General features: G+C 37.4%; 1 protein-coding gene across 11 annotated transcripts in view; it reads right to left on the minus strand.

The window, feature by feature from the left end:
• Window positions 1–12,453, minus strand: part of ST7 (suppression of tumorigenicity 7) — a 259,456-nt gene that overhangs the window by 152,883 nt on the left and 94,120 nt on the right. Inside the window, exon 1 of one of the 11 annotated variants that reach the window (XM_047762923.1) lies at window positions 1,042–1,560. The exons of the other annotated variants lie outside the window; for them this stretch is intronic. The gene's annotated coding sequence lies outside the window, so the exon portion shown is untranslated. Of the gene's footprint in view, window positions 1–1,041; window positions 1,561–12,453 lie in introns of those variants that run through there. 11 annotated transcript variants of the gene reach the window in all.

A 12,453-nucleotide genomic window follows, 5' to 3' on the forward strand; every position in this document is an offset into this window, starting at 1 on the left:
AAGTCCTCCACACAGACACTGATAAATATTAGATTAACATAAATAATGCCTGTTGGAAATCGCTATAAATGGCACACATTGGCATAAAATCCTGTCCCCCAGATGAAGAGGACACTGGGGGATAACAGTACCACAGATATTTTCGGAGTTTCTGTGTGTTTTTAGAATCCAGCTTCCTTCAAAGAAGCAAAGAAACTATGCTTCTGTGAAAAAAAGAGAGGAAACCAAGAAAGCAGTAGATGTAAGTATTTTATACAAATGCAAACTTAAAAAGTTTTTCTCTCAACTGAAGGATGAGCATGAATGGAAATAAAAGCTTTATCATTCTGAAAATCTTTTATCTTGCCCTGGCTTTACACACACACACACACACACACACACACACACACGCACGCACACACAAAAGATGAGTTGGAATTTATTTTTTATCATTTACATAAAATTATCAGTCATATTATAAAAAGAACCTAACCACTCAGATTTTCTTTCTAATTTAATTCTGCCTAGACTTTCAAAAGAGAACTGAGTGAAATTAAAAAACAAAAGCAAACAAACTAAACAAGCAAACACTTAAGGTCCTATTTCCAGTTATTTTTAATTCTGATTGAGATATGTTTCCATGTACAGGATAAAACCCCTATCACATTATGCTAAAAAAAATCAGTACTTTAAAATATCATTGGATATAAATTAAGGAGAGAGTCTGGGCAAAAGTCAAAACCAAGGGATTTCTTAACTTTGATTTTTCTTCCTCTTGAAAGATGAAAAAACCAAAAATTTCCATCATTTTGTGCTCCACTCTGACCATCTAAGTGGGGGATTAAGACACCAATAATTCTAACTGAAGTGACAGAACTAACCCATTATTTGGGGCACAGAATGGATACACTAGTTTGGTCACAGGATTTGCTGGCCAAGCTCAGGATGTACCATTTCTTCCTTTGTCTCTTGTCCCAAAGTCTACCCAATGTTCAATATACAGAGTACATAAACTTTCACATTTTGCATACAAAGAATATAAATTTGATTTAATTTACTTACGATAAATTTGTAGAATAACATCTTTTGATGAGATTTCACAGATTTTTTTTGTATCCTAGAAAATTTAGCACATATAAAACATGCTAGAAAAGGAAAGAAAATAATTAAACACACGAAGTTAGCTGCTATTGTTGCTCAGCATTCTAACAAAAGGCTAACTCTTCGAAATAAATTCCATAGATTACTATGGAATTGTGATGGAATTTCATATCACAATGAGCAAAAGATTAAAAAACTACCACCTTTAATTAACTAATACTGATTCTGATCTCCATGGCAGCACATGTGCAACTCAATCAGCTCTCTGCCTGCAGATTTAAAAAGTGTAAGATAGTGTCCCTGCCGGCAAGATTACTTACTATTTGGAATATGGACTGAACTGTGTCTTCCCTGTGAAGCCCTAACCCCAAAGTATTTGGATGTTGGGCCTTTGGGGAGGTGATTAGGTTTAGATGAGGTAAAAAGGGTGCAGCCTTCATGATGAAATTGGTACTCTAATAAGAAGAGACATCAGCTTTCTCGTGTGTGTGTGTGTGTGTGTGTGTGTGTGCGTGTGTGTGTGTGTGTGTGTGTGTGTGTGTGTGTGCGCGCGCGCGCACGCACCATGCGAAGATATAGCAAGAAAGCGGTTGTCTCCAAGCCAGGGAGTGTGCTCTCACCAGAGAATGAATCACCAGCACTTTGATCTTGGAATTCCTAGCCTCCAAATTCTGAGAAATAAATTTCTGTTATTTAAGCCACTCAGTCTATGGTATTTTGTTATGGCAGCCCAAGATGACTAATATTCTGTGAACTCAGTGACAAATAAGTATCCTTTAGAATAGAGGGCAAACTACAAACATAATCTGCAAACAGGCCTGGATTCCTAAGCATTGTCCTATATATTGATTTTCCAAGTAACAACTAGTATAACAATTATTTTCTTTTTCTGTCATAACAATGGCTACACATTTTATTTCAATGTCAGTGTCACTCTCCAGTACCCACTCATAATTAATCTTCCATCTTTGCTAATGCCTCTGGAGCCAGACCTGCCACTTGCAATACTACTTCGACTTATGTTCTTGCTCTTTGATGTACAGAAGCAAAATTCAAACTCTCTGACTAATGATTTCTGGAAAGTAGAGCATTTACAATCATTCTTTTCTTATCATTAAATCTGAGATTCAGATCATTTATATAAATTGTCCTTTAGGTACCTAATTATTTTAGATAATAAATTATTTGCATCTAATAACCTCTAAAAAGCATCATACCTTGCTTCTACTACCCCTTCCCTCTTCAACCTCACCACATTCACATAAAAGTTTTAGAAAGTAAGTTCAAATAAATTTCAGCAAGATGGCCAGCAAAAAGGCTGGGCTAATGGCCTTGAATCTTGAGAAACCTGCCCTCCCTGCTTCTCCTGTTAATTAAAGAATCTTTAGAGCCAAATTGCATGACTGGGAAAGTAAGAAAAAAGCCAAATGGTGGATCCATCTCTTCCCTACCAACCACTGACTTCAGAGAGCTGAAACTCCACGTCCACAAGTTTCTATTCCATGACTTATAATTGACTTCACAAGAAAGGAATTAGATTTCTTTTTCTATTTATTTATAGGAAAGGCAATATTACATTAAACATTATTCCAACAATTTTAAAATATCCTGTAAACTATCATTTTGTTAGAATTACTTTCATTATTGCCTATTAGCTTTCACACACACTTATTTTTTTGTTGAAATCATAGGTTCTATCCCATTTAACATTATACTTAAATGTATATTAAATATTTAGTCTTCACACTTTTCATCGCAGTTAATTGATGAGCTTCTGTTGTAATGTTGTAGCATCGCTAATATACCAATTCCATTTTGATGAACATTGAGGTTATTTCAAATCATTTGCTATTTCGGGAACCAGAAGGGTCTGATCACGGTGTGAATACACATTTCCTTGGGATAGATTTCTAAGGATAAGATTACTAGCCCAAAGAGTTTTATCAATTTTTCTACTACTTTTCCTGTAGTTTGTCTTTTTTCCCCCCAAGAGGAAATGTGTCAATTTCTTCACCAGCCCAATGAACAAGTTCCTAATTTCTTTTTAAAATAAAAACACGCAATTTTTTTTTTTTTTTTTTTTTGCTTTTTAGGGCTGCACTCAGGGCATATGGAAATTCCCAGGCAAGGGGTCAAATTGGAGCTACAGCTGTTGGCCTACACCATAGCCACAGCAACATGGGATCTGAGCCACGTCCATGACCTACATCACAGCTCATGGCAATGCAGGATCCCTGACACACTGAGGGAGGCCAGAGATCAAACCTGCATCCTCATGGATTCTAGTTGGATTCATTTCTGCTGCACCAAAATGGAAATTCCCCAAAACGTACAAATTTTGCAGCAAATTTGCTAACGAGATGTTCTCTTTAGCAATGAGAAGAGGAATTACCTCAATAATTACAAAATGATATCTATATGCTATAAATTTAAACAAGACCTTTGATAGTGAATTATGATAAACTTTTTTTTCATGTTCATTTTACTAATTATATTTCCCTTTGTGTGAATTATCTGTTTCGTCCACTCACCTATAGAAGTCTCAATGTTTGAGGGATAAAAGCAAACAAGCACTTTATACTAACAGCCCTCCATATCCTCAGGTTTCCCATCTGTGGATTCAACCAACCACAATTGAACATATTTAAAAGAAAATTTCCAGAAAGTTCCAAAAAAGCAAAATTTGAATTTGCTGAGTGCTGGCAACAATTTACATAGTATTTACATTGTATTTACAACACTGTATTAAGTATTATAAGTAGTCTAGAAATGATTTAAAGTATACAGGAAAATGTGCATAGGTTAAATGCAAATATAATGCTATTTTATATAAAGTACTTAAGCATCTACAGATGTTAGTATCTGCAAGGGTCCTAGAACCAATCCCCTGTAGATAGCAAGGGATGGCTGTACTTTACAGATATTCTTTATCAGTCACATTGGTGCAGACAGATCTATTTGCCCACTCCATTACTGTTCCATTAACAGCTGTTACTGCATATGCATTTTAAATATTTTTCAAATCTATCTTTTTCTTTGTTTTTCTATTTATTATTTAAACACAAAGAAGATATACTCTCACAGTTCTATTATATATTCTATTTTCGTTTAGCCTTCCTATGACATGATTTTTTTCCTTTAATTTCATTAATTCATTAAGATCACTAATTTATTTCAATTTTATGTTGGTATATTGTAAAAGATGTTGATGTAAATATTTTTTTAAAAACTGCTACTCAGCTCCCAACAGCACTATAATCCTTCCTTTTAGGGAGAAAACATATTTTATTTTTTACATATTGCTGAATCTACTTCTAGACAAGTATCATCCCACAGATCTGTGTTTATACTTTTTCATCATTGTTACTCATTGCTCTTCTATTTGGAAAGTTCCTTGGAAGGCTCCCAAGTTCATTTTTCCTTTGGATTATTCTTTTAAGTTCCCTCCCAGAAACCGAGAGTGATTTTTTTTTTTGTCTTTTTGCTATTTCTTTGGGCCGCTCCCTCGGCATATGGAGGTTCCCAGGCTAGGGGTGGAATCGGAGCTGTAGCCACCGGCCTACGCCAGAGCCACTGCAACGCGGGATCCAAGCCGCGTCTGCAACCTACACCACAGCTCACGGCAACGCCGGATCGTTAACCCACTGAGCAAGGGCAGGGACCGAACCCGCAACCTCATGGTTCCTAGTCGGATTCGTTAACCACTGCGCCACAACGGGAACTCCCCAGAGTGATTTTGACTGAAATCATAATATATGCATAAATTACCTTGGAAAAGTCAGTGACCAGATTTAGAAATTAAAATGCTGCACACACATAGAATGCTTTGGCTTTCTAATTACTTGTTCCTCATTTCTCTCAAAGTGAAGAAGCTTCATGCCTATTTCTTGAGATGGTTGTTGTATATAACAAGGCCTCCGTAATTCAATTATTACGCCCCAACCTTTACTTAGCTCAAAACGTACTTGAAGGTCCACCATCTGTTCTAGCTACAAAACACCGGAAAGAGACAAGGTTTTCCACTTAGCTGGAATCATGAAAGAGGCAGAGGAAAATTAGTTCAGCACTGTAATTAGAAACCTTTCCCTTATACATGGTGTTGCAATCATGAATTACCTGATACTCTGCTTGCCTTGTTTGCATTTCCTGCTTCAACTGACTCCATACCTTTCAGACTCATCACTTCTTCACTGTCCAGCCAGAGAGTGTCTAGCCCCACCCACAGCCTTTGCCTAGTGGAGCATTCCTCTCCTCTCCAGGCTGCTTTGAACATCCTCAGTCCTTTCTTCCAAAGGATGTACCACATATGTATCAACTAGTTACAATGATCAAACGGATTTGAAATTTCAAAATTAAATTTTAACATTTAAGTAAACAAATCCTGTAAACTGGCGGGGGCCTAAGACCCAAGGGCAGAAATAAATTAAAATACAACTAATAAGTTAGTATATAAGAATTTGAGCTAGTAACAAGAGTACTTCTGTACTTCACAATACTTTTGACCAGAGGCACTACTTTCATGAAGTGAAAGACCTGAGGAATTCCATTATTTTCAATTCCAGAATAGATCTAGATCTACATGTTTCAAATTAGCAGGAATTTCACACATATACATATATGTGCCAGAAATACTATATACCTATGCACATACATACAACTTTGCCATAATCTGTGTTCATTCTAGTATATGTTAGATAAACAAATATATACATATTTTTTTTGTCTTTTTAGGGCTACATCTGTGGCACATGGAGTTTCCCAGGCTAGGGGTTGAACTGGAGCTGTAGCCGCCAGCCTAAGTCACAATCACTTCAACATGGGATCTGAGCCACGTATGTAACCTATACTACAGCTCTCAGCAACGCCGGATCCTTTAACCCACTGAGCGAGGCCAGGGATCGAACCAGTGTCCTCATGGATGCTAGTCGGATTCATTAAATGCTGACCCACGACGGGAACTCCAATAAAGAAATATTTTTCAACTTGAACAGTCCTCTTTTCCCTTTAAAAAATAATTTCTATTCAAGAGCAGAAATTATATTTGCTCTTTCTTTGATACCATCACACAGTATTTTTATAAACATAGTTAATAATTATAAAAGCTGAGGAGTTCCCGTCGTGGCGCAGTGGTTAACGAATCCGACTAGGAACCATGAGGTTGCGGGTTCGGTCCCTGCCCTTGCTCAGGGGGTTAACAATCCGGCGTTGCCGTGAGCTGTGGTGTAGGTTGCAGATGCGGCTTGGATCCCGCGTTGCTGTGGCTCTGGCGTAGGCCGGTGGCTACAGCTCCGATTCCACCCCTAGCCTGGGAACCTCCATATGCCGTGAGAGCGGCCCAAGAAATAGCAACAACAACAACAACAAAAGACAAAAGACAAAAAATAAAAAAAAATAAAAAAATAATTATAAAAGCTGAATTAAAAATTTACTAGATTGTAATTTCTCATAAAATGAGACAGCTATGAAAATATGATTTCTAATTCTACCTCATTTCTCTTAAACAGTACTTGGTTTCCTCTTCAGAATTATGGTACACAACTCACCACACTGAACCAAGAAATCAAAGCAAATTCAGACTTTGAGTAAAGAAACACAATGTTCCTTCATGAAAAAGAGGTCTCCACAAACAACCAGAAGAAAAGTTGCATAACAATGGGTATTAAATAGAACACATTTTAAGTTTTCCACATTAACATTTTTATGCAAATTTATCATTAATTTCTGATAACAGATAAAGTTAAGAAAGTTTGTTTTACTTGGAAATAAAAACAAAACTTCATCATGCAAACTTTATGGGAAATAACTGCTGTTCTGCAAAAAGAAAATGTGTTATTGGTTTCCCTGTCTTATTTAAATAGATAACCTGACTAGCTGGAGAATAATCTATTCTCAAAACACAAAAGCAGATGTGTTTCCAATCACTTACACAAATTAGGCAATATTCTTGCTACTCTTGACACTCACAGATACGATTTATAAAGAATTTAAAAATAAAAACTCATGAGAAATGAGTGTGCTTTCTAATGACAGCTTACATAAATCCCGGAATCTGTGGCCCACACACAAGAAACAGCTGTTATCCTAAGTCAGAGGAGTCAGAGGCACTGTCTCAAACCAACTGGAGTTCTGCAAAACATCCCACTTTGATAGGATTACTGTAGCTGCCAGACTCTACAGATGGTAAAAGGACCTGAAAAAGAATCTCAAGGGATCTTGATTTTTAACAGCACAAATACTTGGTCCCAACAAGTGACAGGCCACATCCAAAGTGACAAAGTTCAGGTCTCTTGAGTCTTTCTACTATACCACTTTTTTCAAAGGCATCCTATTAAAAGGAAAAATAAGTCCCAATAAGGAAGTTCCTTATACTATATTCAAACTGATGATTTAGTAGGTTCTGAAATAACACGATAACTAGTTGATGTCAGAGGTCTTTGTTGGGCTATTACTTGCTATGTTTAGGCATTTGACAACAAATAATCAAGTCCAGACATGTTAGTACATAACTCAATCAATCTCCAATTAGGAAGAGCCCTGATGCAAAGCATGTATTCAGTATTTTACAACTCCCTAAGGCTCAGTTCTTACTTTTAAAAAATTCACATCAAATCGACACTATGAGAATAACATCAGTTATAGCCAAAATATCATGTTGAGAATTGTATGAAAAACAAAGTAGAAGAAACAGTCCTTGGCCTAACAAATTGATTGATTGATTGATTGGTCTTTTTAGGGCCACACCCGTAGCATATGGAGGTTCCCAGGCTAGGCGTCTGATCAGAGTTGTTGCTGCTGGCCTACACCACAGCCACAGCAATGCCAGATCGGAGCCGCCTCTGCGACCTACACCACAGCACTCACGGCAACGCTGGATCCTTAACCCACTGAGCGAGGCCAGGGATGGAACCCACAACTTCATGGTTCCCAGTCGGATTCTTTTCCACTGTACCAAGACGGGAACTCCTATTTTTTTTTCTTTGAAAATTTAAAATTCTAGTTTTAGTTTTGTCCTGTCCAGTTTTCATTCACAGGTATGGCAAAAGAAAGGCACTTTTAGAGATATTAAGAATGAATGAATTTGGAAATACACCAAATCATTATGTTGTGTACCTAAAATTAGTACAAGTTATATGTCAATTATACCTCATTTTAAAAAATAGTGAATACATAAGTCAAATATGATAAATAGTAAAATACAGCTCTAAGCATGTTTATGAAAAGCTTTAAATTGGCCACAATTCAAAGTCATTTTAAAAGGTTTGCCTTTCAAATCATTAGAAAAAATAAAACATAATCAATGAAAACTTAATCTACAACTTTAGATCATCCACAAGTTGATGATAAGCAGCATCTATTTTCTTCATCCCAAGAACTGATATGGTATCGAAATGGACAGGAACAAAGTTAGAACCCCACAGGACACCACCAGCATCCTCCCCCACAGTGACTCTGATGTAAAAGCATCCCTTGTGTGTATTAAGCTCCTTCCAATTTACACTTTCTTTTATTTTATCTCTTTTAATATCACATAACTCACAACTCTGAGAAAGAAATACACTCTTCAGCAGTGCACTGAAATTCTTTTTTCACCTGACACAAATCAATATTCCCATCTCATATGGATCATTTAGCTGGAAAAAATGTCCTACTGACAATTTGAACAGAAAGAAGGAAGAGTACCAGAAAGGTATCTGCAATTTACTAAAATATGAACACCAACAGCATCTGATATTTTATCAGATAAATTCCCACTACTCCACAGAGCAAAGTGGGACTTAGGTATGTTAGGTACAGCATAGCAGTTGGTGCATGTCATAACGATCTGAGTGCAAATTCCAGATGCACATGACTAAAAAGAGGTGTTAACTCAGGACCTGTGCATACGCATCTCTAGGGTTCCTTGTTCTACATCATCACTAAATATAAGACCTAACATTCCTAATTCATCTGCTTTTCCTTTTAACTGCCCATATTTCTTCATCTCTGCAAAGGAACATGAGATGGATGTACTGCTAAAATCTAAATTTATTTCTCTGCTGCACTTCCTGATATGTCCAGTAAATTTCACAAAGATTGCATGCATTAGAAATGCTGGTTGTTTTTAAAAAATAATTAATGTGTTGGGAAAATGTTCACAAAGGACATCTTGTTCCTTACCTATAAAAATATATTTGCCAAATTACCAAATAAACTAAACAGGAAAGCACAACATGTTACCCTGCCCTCCAGCACAGCACAGTTATAGCACAGACCAAGCGTGATAAAGGAATAACCAAAGGCATAGTGTGCTTATATTCTAGTTCAAGGTGTCTTTTTAAGAAGAGGAAGGAAATGAAAACAGAATAAATGTCACCCTCTAGGAAGACTTCAAGTCTGGCTCTTCTCACCACCACTTTTAACATGGGGCATGTGTACATGTTACAGATGACATGTGTCACAGGCACAGCAAGGAAGAGTAGTTCCTGATCCCCGAAGGACTATGATAGACTTGCATTATGGCACCTGAGGATCTAGCCTGACAATTCCAATAATAGAAAAGGCCAGCAGAGACACACAGCATTATCAAGCAATGCCTCTGTTTCACTGTGTTCTTTTATCTCATTTTATAGTCTTAACAGATGCAGCTCACACCTAAATGAGTATGTGCACAGGTTTTAAAACACAATATATAAAGAGTAATCTATACTAGCTATTCTAACCAAGGTCAGAACTCTCTAGAACACTGATATATCACTCTCCCAAGCCATAGTAACAATCTATCCTCCATCAGTGTAGTTGCCTCCCATCAAGCATGAACTATGAGGGTGGCTGCATCTGTCTCGCCATTGTTCCCCAATATCTAGTCCAGGAACTTGATGGGGCTCAAAAACAGTTGTTGAGTATATGGATGGCTAGAAGGAGGTGACTTGCTAAGACTTGAGGGACTGCCATACAGGAAGGCTGGGTGAGGATGAAGCCGTGCAAATCTGGCAGCCCAAAACTGTGGTAAGAGAGCTGTGCCTCTAGCTCCCTTGTTCTAGCTGGTGCTGCAGGTGATAGTCCTAAGTGCCAGCTACAAATGGACCCAGGTGAAGATTGCAGAGAGTAGCGATGCTAAGGAGCCTGACAAAGGGAGTCCGTATTTATCTCTGGTACCTCCAGGACACAGAAAAGCACTGCAAGAACAGAGAGCCCAAAACTAGGACTTTTACTGTTATTGTTCAGATGCCCCAATCATTTTTCTAAAACTGCCTGGAAAAGATGGTGGTTTTTACAGGTTATTTTGGTTTGAGTAGAAGATGGTTTCTTTTGTTAAAACTCTGTGCTCTGTAAAAATTGTCTGACTTTTTTCCTTCATTTAAAAGTTCTCTACAAAAAAACAGCAAATAACCTAAATGCTCAACAACAGGAAAATGATTAAATGCTCCATGCCACGGAATGGTACAGAGCCATTTAAAATGTCATCTTTCAATAACAGTAATAAGATATAGAAAGGATTCACAACAGAATGTTAGGTGGAAAAAAAATGGATGATACAAAACTAGTATGAAGCATCACAGTGATTAGATTTTTTTTTAAAGATTAGGAAAATTTTTTGCTTCTTAGTATTGAAATTACAGATGATTATATAACTTTTTGTATTTTCCAAACTATCTTCACCAAAGATATTTTATTTTAATAAGAAAAGTTATTATTAAAAGAATAAAAATGGATGAGAATAACTGCTTTCCTGAAAAAGTAACTGCCAATGTCAGATGGAGGGCTACAAAATTATACCTCTAAAAGCCTTTCTGGTGGTTTAGATGGGGAAAAAAATCAACTGAAAGCAAAACATACCAATCAACCTGTTTAGTTTCCAATAAACAGAGTGCAGGTGTTAGTACAACAGGCCCTAGAAGAATGGCAACCTTTATACATACCTAGGGAAGGAGAGTGACTCTGGGCAAAATTTAATCATGGCCCTTTAAATTGCACCATATTAATAAACGATGGCATTTTTGTTTTTAAATCTTGCCTTTCATATCTACTCTGTGAAATATTCTGGGAAACCAGATCAGAATCACAAGGCCTTGGACACTAGGGCTTTTACTTGAGAACAGTGCATAAATTATTGATGACACAGAGGCTGTACTGTGTTCAAAGAGTCTGCATCAGATGAAAAGCTTTTATTTTGGTAAAGAGCAAGAGAATGGGAATAAAAACATGTGGGTGGCTAGACTCTACTAAGGGTTGCCAATCTTCATATTTCCTTTGGCCTTTGTTGTGTGTCCTTCTCTATTTCCTTCAGATAACTTCCTATAACAGTTAATGGCACTCCCATCCACTCAGTTCCTCAGAATAGGAACTTGGGAGTCATCCTTGATTTCTCCATCTAACCTCATTTACCACCCTATCCAACAAGCCCCGCTAGTTCTACTCTTCAAATACATGCTGAACACATCATCTTGCTCTCTCTCCACCATGACCACCTCGATCCAGAACAGCATTTTTAGTATCTTATTCAATAGCTTCCTAATTGGTTTCCCACTTCCACTCCTGCTCCACTGGCATCTTTTCTGCACCAGCAAGACTCAGGCTCTTTCCCCTGTCAGAGCCTTTACATGTGCTGAGCCCCTCTGCCTGAAAGGCAATTCTTCATAAGGCTGATTTCCTAGAATCCTGCACCTTAATTCTCAACTCCTCAGAAAAGCTTTCTCTGACTACCTTAACTGTTGCAGGAGCTCAATTATCCCTGACCTCTGCCCCCTCTTTGGTAAACACGGATGCACTGCGTATTTATTTGATATCTGCTTTATCCATCAAACCATAAGCTTCATGAAGGAGGGACTATCCTCATCTTGTTCATCCTGTTCACTGCTGCATCTCTAGCAGCTAAACACAACATGTTTTAATGAATTGAAGAATACTTTGTTTCATATGTAATTGGTGTTATTTCTACAAGCACAGTACAGTGGGACAGGAAAATAAATCCCTGACTTCCAAACTGATTTCTTATGCCATTGTTTACGTCTTGATTTATTTTCTCAGCATATGCTCTCACACTAAATAAAAATTTGGCACGGAGACTTATAACCATGAAAAACATTCCCAGCCTCCAAACACCTGGTATTAAGCTGGCTAACCTACCCTTAGATGTCACAGACTTCATAATACATCTATGTAATACAAATCCTTTAATTATTGCCAGCCTAGGAAGTTTTCTGACAGTGCACAAAGAGTATAAAGTGCCAGACACTGAATCATTTAAAATCATATTGCAGCTGGACATACACATTTGCATGGTTTTAATTTTTTTTTCTTTTTAGGGCCACACCTGGGGCATATGAAGGTTCCCAAGCTAAAGGGTCAATATGGAGCTGTAGCTGCTGGTCTATGTCACAGCCATAGCAACGC

The sequence above is a fragment of the Phacochoerus africanus genome, chromosome 16 (assembly GCF_016906955.1).
Source record: "Phacochoerus africanus isolate WHEZ1 chromosome 16, ROS_Pafr_v1, whole genome shotgun sequence".
NCBI lineage: Eukaryota > Metazoa > Chordata > Mammalia > Artiodactyla > Suidae > Phacochoerus > Phacochoerus africanus.